Here is a 10,579-nt window from a genome sequence, read left to right on the forward strand (position 1 = left end):
AGGAGGTTAGATGGTACTTAGATTTAGAGATTCGAAAAGTATCTTAAAGTCAACCTGTTTGATTGGAAGATAGTATGGAGTTGCCCTTCCAGTAAGATGGTGCTAAGGGATAAAGGTATAGATCTTTCGACCACTTATCCCTATTGTGATATGGATGATGAGATTGTGGAGCACGTCCTCGTCCATTATCTGAGATGATGTTCATTCTAGCACTTGTTTATTCAAAAATGATGATTCAATCTTTTCCTAAGCATTGCAAAGGAGTGCTGGGATCGAGACCTCTAGATTATTGGGTACGAGGGTTATTTAAAATATTTATCGCATTTGGCTTGACAGGAATGGTAGTGGTTTTGAGTTAAGGAAATGACTAGTGTAGTTCATTTTGGAGAGAGTTTTGAGCCAAGTTGTCAAGATCGCTCACTGTCATCTTTTGGATTAACCTTTCTGACTTGGGACACTTGGGATTTTCTCTTTGCTTATGCAGCAAATATAATAGTTTTCATTACATAAGAACCTTCATCCTCGAGTTTCTTCAAAATTAACTTTGATGATAGTGTGATTGATAGCATAGATGGAACTATGTTTGTTATTCAAGGCCCAAACTCAAGGCTTGTGCCTATGGGCAGAAGTCAGCTCTTTGACACCACCATCACGAGTGCAGAGTTGCCAGTGGCTCGAGTAGGTATTATCTATATAAAGCGACATAGGAGCTCAACCATCTTATCATCGAGGGTGATTCAACTACTATGATGAAGTGGATTCAAAGACAGATGAGGGTAGCTGCTATGCACCGCTTATATGCAATATCTAGAGACTGATGGGGATATCTCCTTGAATATCAAATATGTCTATCATGAGATAAATAGTGCCACAGATTGGATTGTCTCATTTTTGCAGAGTATTCAAGAGGGATATTGTAGACTAATGCAATGGTTGCTTCTATGTCTTTTCACGATATCTTATTTTCTGACTTTCTTAATTGTATCAATACTTGAGTGCTATGAGTGCACCACTTATGATTGCTCCTATTTTTCAAACTCTTGCAACTCTTATGTTCATTTTCAAGTGTTTTCACAATAAATATCTTTTCCATCTGCATCTAGCTAGCATATATCTTCTAAGGACACTTGTTCATACATTTGGCATCCATCTTTTTCTCACCACTCCTTTTTCATCTAATATTATATTTACTATGGCATATCTTTGAACAACATCCTTAAATTGGTTAGGGTCATCGAACTTCATCTTCAGTTGAAGCTTTACATTCTTATTATCATACTTTGGATTGTAATAAGTGTACCTTATCTTTCTCTCACTTCTAGATTTGAATTGATCATTCTCACCACTATCTAGTGTTAGGACTTCAGCATTCGGAGCCTTATAGTCACTATAATAACCATAAATTTGTATAGAATAGGAAGTTTTATTACTTTTAGCTATTCCAAAATCTAGCCCAACAGTATCTAGTCATTGTGCATTTGGTCTACTTGCATGAGGTTCAACAGCATCTGTTCCAAGTGTATCTGATCCAATAGCATCTGATCCAACATCATCAGCTCAACTTCCAAGTCCATCTATTCCAAATCCAATATCATAAACTCTAGTACTGCTCTTTTGCCTCATATCTTTCTTTTTATTTCTAGCTTCTAGATATTCTTCATCATCTGTCACCAGCTTATCATCACTCAAAATCTTTTCAGAGTCATTTGGCTTAATTGGCATATAGTTAGAATCATCATCTTCATCATTATACTTGTCACTATCTATAAGTACTGAACCTGACTATTTCCATCAGTTTCATCTAGTATATCAGTGAAGTGATGGAAATGATGCCCATTGCACTTCAACATATGATTTTTGTGATGTATGTATAGGCTATGGCTTAACTTTTTTAATTTCTCAAACACTCTCATTTACATTCATATATGAAACTCTATACCAAATTCTTGGTATCTTTTCATACCCTAAGTCTTTAACTATGTCTACCAATTCAAAAGATGAAATAAAATCTAGATCATAATTACCTTATATATCAACCTTTCCTTTTACATATATCATTTCTGGATACCTTGTAAAGTATCTCCATGATGCATTTATATGTTGAACCTATCTCCTATTCTATATGATAAATTCACACTATTACCTGTGGTTAGTAAACAACATAATATAAAATTCATTAAAAAGGCCAATATGTAACCTTGCATCATTTTATTCAACTACTCAAGTATTCCAAATGGCATATCTCACATATGCTGTGTAATGCATGTAACAATTAGGCAAAACTATAGTTTTTGTACTTATTTGCCATCCTAACATGGTACAAAAGTATAGTTATTAATTAAAGGAATGGTCCATTGAATATAATATGAAACTCTCCTTTATCTTTTATTGCAAAAATGTCTCAAGCTTTTCTTCAAATAACTTGATAAGGGACCACCGAGGGAGAGATTCGATGGGGGACCATTGAGGGAGGTTCAATGAGGGACCACTGAGAGAGAAGATAATCAATGTTCTATTATTGAGGCGATTATCCACAACCACTATGAGAGAAGGAAATCAATATTCTATTATTGAGGCGATTATCCACGCCACTGTATTGAAGCTTCTAAGGTCTTCAACTTGTAATATCTAATTCCAAATCCTAATCTAGCCTTTCATCCTTTCAAGCACATACAAATAAGAGGCATTCAAGAATAAGTTCCTAAATATAAACCCTAAACTCAACTCTCATCCCATTCAACCATTCTCCTCTCTCTCTCTCTTCATCTCTGTCTCTCTATTTCGGTATTTCTCTCATTTGTCTATCTATATTCTAGACTTAATGTCATGTATAACACATTATCCTAATAGTATTGACAAATCATTTCCACATCTATAGTTAAACGGTGAAGTTAGACGATGGTTGACGGTAAGTCAATAATGCAATAACTTACAAAGAATATATATCTGATTGAAAAATTTTAAAAAATATACTAAAAATAAAAAATATAAAATTTTTTTAATAATTAAATTTTAAAAAAATCTAATATATATATATATATATTAAAATGAAGAGCTCTCAACGGGACCTCCGTTCACCACATGTATAAAATGCAGGTGTCTCCGTTCGCCACATGTGAAGGAAAAAAAATGAAAACGGACAAGAGCTCCCGTCGCTTTGGTTCGACCTTCTCTCCTTGCGGCCTCTGTTCCTATCTCAACTCTCTCTCTCTCGCTCGCTCGCTCGCTTTTTTCTATGGTGGATTAGAAAATGGTGAAAAATCTGGAGGTGAGATCGGAGTTTTCCACGGTGGGGCACTAGAAGTCCGATTCGAGGGTTTCGCCAGAGGAATGATGAAGGGTCGTAGGAGGAGCGGGCCGAAAGCGCGGATCCTAGGGTTTCATTGGTTGAAAGAACGAGGTATAAATCGATGTCTCTGGCATGCCTTCTGATCGTGTGCTCCCCATGCCTCACGATCTCCTCGGGCTTCAACCCCTCTGCGCTACTCAAGTCTCCGATCCTCCTCACTATATGAAGGCATGGGTCTTATTGGTGATGTGCAAGGTAAGGGCCTTATTGGTGTTAATTTATTCAAAAAACCATATGTTTCAGTTACTACGGAAGATGCTTCCTCTAGTGAAAATGAAGATATTGCAGAGTCAAAAGATGAGATCTTGCGGGCAGTAGAGAAGGATAGCGAGAGAACAAGGCGTTCGTGGATGGATGAGGGGATGATGGAGACCTACCAACTTCTGAAATAGACGAGGAAATCTGGGGTGAGGGGGCTTATCTCAAGGACTCGAACAAGGCAAGATGTACCGACTTCATAAGGAGAATCTAGAGGTGTACACAGTGAAGCGGCTAGCAAAAGACTACTAGGTTATGAGGCAGAGGGTGCATGTCATACTGTGGTTTAAGGAGATGGAGGAGGAGGAGGAGAAGCTAGGCTGGCCTTTAGATGACTCTGTTGAGATCTTACTTGATAACTTTTCAGGGTAAGCCAGAAAAATCTATTCTCTTTGGTTAGTTTTCTTGAGCTGCATGATTTGAGCATATATTTTACTGTTTAGGCAAAGGATGAGTTTTATATGCTCTCAAAAGAGGTGGAAAGGTTGCGGTGCTGGCGAAGAAGAAAATGGTAAATTATTTTTGACTTTTTATTGCTAGATTCTTTAATCCATTCTCTTCTTCATGCTATACTGAGTTTTTCTTTTTATGTACAATTGTTCTTGTATTGGTTTTGGATTTCAGGAGAAAGTTGTGAATCCTCTATTTGAGACGCAGCTGAAGCAGTTTGGGATCGGAGGGGCTTTGCCTCCAAAGAAGGACCTCCACCAGGTCATCAAATGGCCGAAGGTGGTCAGAATCCAAAAGCAGAGGAGGATTCTCAAGCAGCGTTTGAAAGTCCCATCAGTCTTGAACCAGTTTACTGGACTTCGGATGAAAATCTCGACAGCTATTTACTGTCTCTTCCAGTAAATTCTTGATAAATTTCTACCATCCAATGATAAAATTTTATTAATAAAATTTTTATAAAATAAAAAATATAATTAATTTAAAAAAAATCTTTTATTAATTTTTTTTAAATAAAAAAAAAATCTCATGCATCACACGGGTTACATGCTACTTCCATAGAGATCCCGTCCCTTGCAATGCTAACCTGGTGGAACTAGGACTTATATAAATGGGGCCACAAAAAGGGTTTATTTTTTCAAGCCTAAAATTTAATCATCTAAAACTTTTGAGCCTTCGTCAAGCGAAATATCCTACGAAACAAGATTCACTTTTAACTCGGCATAAAATTAATTTCTAGCTTGTGAATAGGATTCGAGTTTGATTGATTTAAGTTAGATCAAGTTAATTGAGTTTATTTCGAGAGGGACTCGATCTTATTTTATATCAATCGACGGTTTTATCAGAGCAAATGTTCTGGTATTTGGCGGTCTCAAACAGACCTCCATATTGCATGCACCAGGCGCAGTTGAACCGCGTCAAATCCCACGGTGGATAACACGCCACGCTACCCTTGTATATCACCAATTCCGATTGCGCGCTATCCACCCTGCATACGCTTCGGCATGTGCCCTGGTCCACTTGCACCTGGTGCATGCAATAATTTCTCGATAAACAGTGGATATTTCTTGATTTAGCTCACGGTCACAGGAATGCTAGGTTGCCTCTCAGAAACCATGCATTTCAGTGGTGTTTTAAGAGAGCATGGAAGCATGGCTCTCCTCCTGCTCCTCTTGGTGGCGGTCTCGTAGTGGACGAAGAAGGTGACCATGCCCGACGAGATCGACGACGTTGTGGACGATGAGGAGGACGAGGACTGGAAGCAATTGGGAAGAAAGAAGAGCTCCTCCGAAGCACCACTGCCACCGGACTTCTCCCGGGTGAACCTTGTGGATATCCAGGCCGAGACGATGAAGGGCCGTTCCGGGTCCCCCTACGGCTTCGTCAAGGTCCGGCCGGGCGCCAACGCACCAGGGTACGACAAGATGTGATTAAAAAGGTTTTTTTTTTTTTTGTTTTAGATCTCCTCGTTTTGGTTTCTTGAAGGAAGACGAATTGTTCGTTTTGGTGCCCTATTCTAATGCAATGTGGTAAAAAAAACCTCTTTTTTGTGAGTTTAATTGTTCTATTTGTTGTAACGTTTATAAGCTGGAATTCTCGATATGGATTGGGGTTCTGGGTTTCTTAATCTGAACTTCTATGTTAGATCTTTATTTTTAGGAATTTTTTTGTCCTTTCTTGTTCTGTTTTGGTTTTTGTATATTATGTAACATGTTGGCAAGGAGAGCTTAATATGTGATTTGGTTCGTGTTGGTTTCATATGATTTTTGTGGTATTTTGTCTGGGAATGAGAAATTTAGTGTAACACTTGATACAACAAAAGAGAGAGCTTTGGTAAAAGAAAAGAAAGAAAAAAATAAATAACAATAATAATACTCATCTCTGTGTTTGGACGTCAGAGAAGGCAAAGAGATGCAAGGTGGTGTATTTTAACCTTCAGGAGCTTAGATCCGAGACTATTATAGGATCTTTAACCATGACGGTGGCCAGGGTTTGCTTACAGAGATGAGAGAGAAGGAGGAAAAGATCGACTAGGATCCAGAGAGCTCTATGCCCTGTTTATCCAACAGGCTAAAGGGTAGAGGATAAATCTAAATTCGATCCACTGTTAAGGAGTAACACAGATAGAAGCTTGCCAAATTACATTACATTTCATTTTCAATTTGTTTTCAAGTATTTCATTGTAATTTCAGCCTCTGTAACTGAACATGAATAGACTATAACAGTGAGATCTGGAAGCAAGTAAATGAATAAAAATTTTCCTCCAATTCTCTCCTCCCTCTCTTCAGATCTCCTCATCGTCTCCCTCCTTCCCGTTCTGATCTATTTGAGATCCATCCCTCTTAATCCTCTACCTATACCTCTATATTCAATTCTAATCCTATTTCTCCCTTCTCAACACTTAGAATTCCAAACAGCAAGTTCGTGATCACCTTCAACAAGTCAGGATATTATAATTTTGGTATTAGAGCAGGTAGAGCCTTGGACCTGAGGCATGGAGTCCTGCTACAACTGAACTACCACTTTCTAGTGGTACTGCAGCAGATCATCAGTGAAAGCAACAGATCGGATTGACAATAGCTAAGGCTAGCAACTGATCAGATCAACAGAAGAAATGACTGAAGATAGGTAGCAGAGCAGTCCATCAACAGTGATCAGCATCAGATTAGAGCAGTTTGGAAGCAAATTTGAAACAGATCTACTAGTCCAATCAAATAGGCTGCTGATGCATCAGGTAATCCTCAAATTTTTGAATATACTTTCAGTAGAGACAGTGGTAATTGATAAGGGAAATATATCAAAGTCTCTGTGGAGTGATTACTGTTCCAATCAGTTAGGAATAGCAACCTAGCCTCATTAGATCATCATCGGCCACCTTGATTGAATTTATTATTGCCAAGAGACTGTAAAATTTTTTCTACCAAGTAGTTTCAAAATAGTTCCAAATAGGGATCAAAAACAAAAACCGATCCAAACACTATAATCAATTTAATTGGAGTGAAGTAGAAGAAGAAGAAGAAATGGTAGAGGGAACCTGAAGAAATCAGTGAAAACCTCAAAATTTTAGAAGAAAAAAAGCAAACACTCTCCATTGAATGTCACAGTCACATTGAAGATAGGTTACAGCAAGTAATAGATGAATATAATATTAAAATAGGAGTGCTAGCAAGACAGTTGGATAGATGCAGATAGAGAAAAAACAGAGATATGAAGCTTTGCAAATAAAGGCAGCAAGGAGGCATGAGATTATGATGCAGGAATAAAATCGCAGGCATGAGCAATTACTGAAGCTAATTGCACCACAGCCATCAGTTTTCCAGCCCACTCCTTCATTCACTGCAAACAGCACCCCATTAGCCATAAAAAATAAAGAATAAATATAGGGGCAAAGGGATACTGCCCATGCCATACCATCATTTGGACAGGTTGGGAGATACTCAGAATAGAGCCCAATTTCACTTACCTACCCAAAGCTAAAATTTTTCACTTTCAGTGGAGAAGAACCCAGGGAATGGAGCAATAAATGTGAGCAATACTTCAAAATATATTAAATTCCTGTTACCCATTGGGTGGAAATAGCCATAATGCACTTCATGGGAAAGGCACACAGATGGAAGGAAGGATACTTAATCGATAACCAAATCTAAATTGGAAAGAGCTAGTAGAAGCAGTAAACAGAAGGTTTGATAACGACAGTATGAAGCAGCTAATTAGAGAATTTAATAAATTAGTACAAATAGGTACTGTGAAGAAATATTAGGAGAAGTTTGAAAACATGAGAGCTAGAATGTTGCATTACAACCCAGCACTAACTGAAAGATACTTCATAAAAAGTTATATCAGTAGATTAAAAGAAGAGCTGGTACCATACATTGATTTATCTCATCCTACAACACTGGAGGAAGTATATGAGCAAGCTAAATTACATGAATAGGCATTATTTATGATGTAAAAAAAGAGCAAGATGAATCACAGAACAATCACAACACAGCCAGCAGACTATCATAATCTTAAATCGACAGCACAAAGGGAGGGTATAAAACCATAATTTATCGAAAATTCAAACTTACCTCAGAAGGACAGTAAGCAGCAGTGGGATAGAGAAGGCTGCCGGTGTTTGTTTTAAATGTGGGGAGAAATATCACCTAGGCCATCAATGTTCACAGAGAATAGCCCATTCCATCAGTGCCATAATAGAAGTAGATGAGGTATTTGATGAACAATTATTGCATGAAGAAGAAGAAGAAGGGAGACTGTGGTGGAGAAAAAGAAAAGAAAGTAGAAACTACTATGTATGCCTTAGTGGGACAGAATCAGAATAAAACTATTAAGATCCAAGGAGAGGCTGGTAATAAAATAGTAGTCATTTTAATTGATATTGCAAGTACCCATAGTTTCATTGATTATCAGATGGCCAAGGAAGTGAAAGCTATTCTCACTGCAGCAACCCCACTTATAGTAACAGTGGCAAATGGACACAAGGTCTTGAGCAAACTTAAGTGTGTTAACTTCAAGTGGACCATGCAGGGAGAGCCATATCAAGCTGATCTAAGGGTGATTAGATTGGATGGATCAAGTATAATTCTGAGAATAGATTGGTTGAGAATTTATGGTAAGGTAACTTTTGACTATCAAGATAATACGTAACCTTCACTAAAGAGGAAAAATAGATGACTCTAAAAGGCATTACAGAAGGGTCTAAATTGAGGTCTACTAAGGCTAAACTCCAAATGATCACTGCCACATGGTGGTACAAGTCTGGATTGAAGAATAACTGCTATGCTTTGGACACTTGGTGAACTTTGAGAAGGACAAGGCCAAAGCAAAGATACCCACTTCAGTGAAGATGGTGTTGGAACAGTATACAGATGTGTTCTAAGAATCCAAAGGATTGCCGTCTAGCAGACCACAGGATCGCAACATACCACTGTTGTCAGATACCAACCCTGTCAACATTAGACCTTACAGATACACTTTTGAATAAAAGGATGAGATAGAGAGATAAATACAGGAAATGCTCAAGTCTATCATTATTCAGCCTAGTACCAGTCTTATGCATCATCAGTGCTTTTAGTCAAGAAAAAAGATAATAGTTGGAGATTCTGTGTGGATTACAGACCGCTTAACAAGGCAACGGTGAAGGACAAATATCCTATTCCTTTAATTGATGATCTCTTGGATGAGCTTGAAGGGTCTCAATACTTCTCTAAGATAGATCTGAGATCAGATACCATCAAGAATGAAATCAGAAGATATACATAAGACAACATTCAGAACTCACGTAGGGCATTATGAGTTCCTGATTATGCCCTTTGGGTTAACCAATACACCTGCCACATTTCAAGCTATTATGATGAGGTATTCTCTACTTACCTTAGAAAATTTGTGTTAGTTTTTTTTGATGACATTCTTGTATACAGTCAGACTGTAGAGGAGTATGTGGAACACCTCAAAGAGGTTCTAAATCTATTAAGAAAAAATCAACTGTATGCCAAGAGGTCCAAATATTTCTTGGACAACAATAGGTGGAATATTTGGGGCACATTATTCAAAAGGAGTGACCACTGACTCAGAAAAAGTGACAGCCATGAAAAGGTGGCCTATCCCATCTACATTGAAAGAGCTGAGAGGATTTCTGGGACTCACAGGATATTATAAAGATTTATAAAAGAATATGGGCAATCAGAAATCCTTAGCTGAGCTCCTCAAGAAGAATAATTTTCATTGGGATGAAGCAACTCAAGAAGCATTTGAAAGGCTAAATGAAGTAATGTCAACAGCTCCAGTCTTAGTAATGCCTAATTATTCTTTATCCTTTATCTTAGAAGTGGATGCTAGTAGGCATGGGATTGGAGCGGTATTCATACAATATGGAAGACCCATAGCTTACCTCAGCAAAGGGTTGAGTGAGAGGCATAGGGCACTTTCAACATATGAAAAAGAATTTTTAGCTATTTTGATGGTTGTGTCAAAATGAAAGCATTACATTAGCCCACGACCATTCATCATCAAAACTGCACCAGAGTCTCAAATACTTATTAGAATAGAAAATAACCACTGTAGCTCAGCAAAAAGGGATGTTGAAACTCATGGGATTGGATTATATAATACACTATAAAAAAAGAAAAGAGAATTAGGCTACAGATGCACTATTTAGATGGAGTTTTGAGGAAGAAAAGATGTAGGCCATCACAGCAGTAATACCTACCTGGAGCATAGAAATTGTCAACAACTATGAAGGAGACAGTAGGTCCAATAGGTCATAGCATAGATACTCATAAAACCAGAGTCACAAGCTGAATATGCTTATAAACAAGGGGTGCTTAAGTATAAAAGAAGGATTTATATTGAAAAATAGAGAAACTAAGACAGAAACCCCTAGAATTGATACATACATCAGTTTTGGGAGAACATTCTGGAATGAATCATACTTACAAGAGGATCAAACAACTATTTTATTGGCCTGGAATGAAATAACAGGTGGAAAAAAGGATGAAAGAATGTGAGATTTGTATCAAGAACAAA

The sequence above is a fragment of the Elaeis guineensis genome, chromosome 11 (genome assembly GCF_000442705.2).
Source record: "Elaeis guineensis isolate ETL-2024a chromosome 11, EG11, whole genome shotgun sequence".
NCBI lineage: Eukaryota > Viridiplantae > Streptophyta > Magnoliopsida > Arecales > Arecaceae > Elaeis > Elaeis guineensis.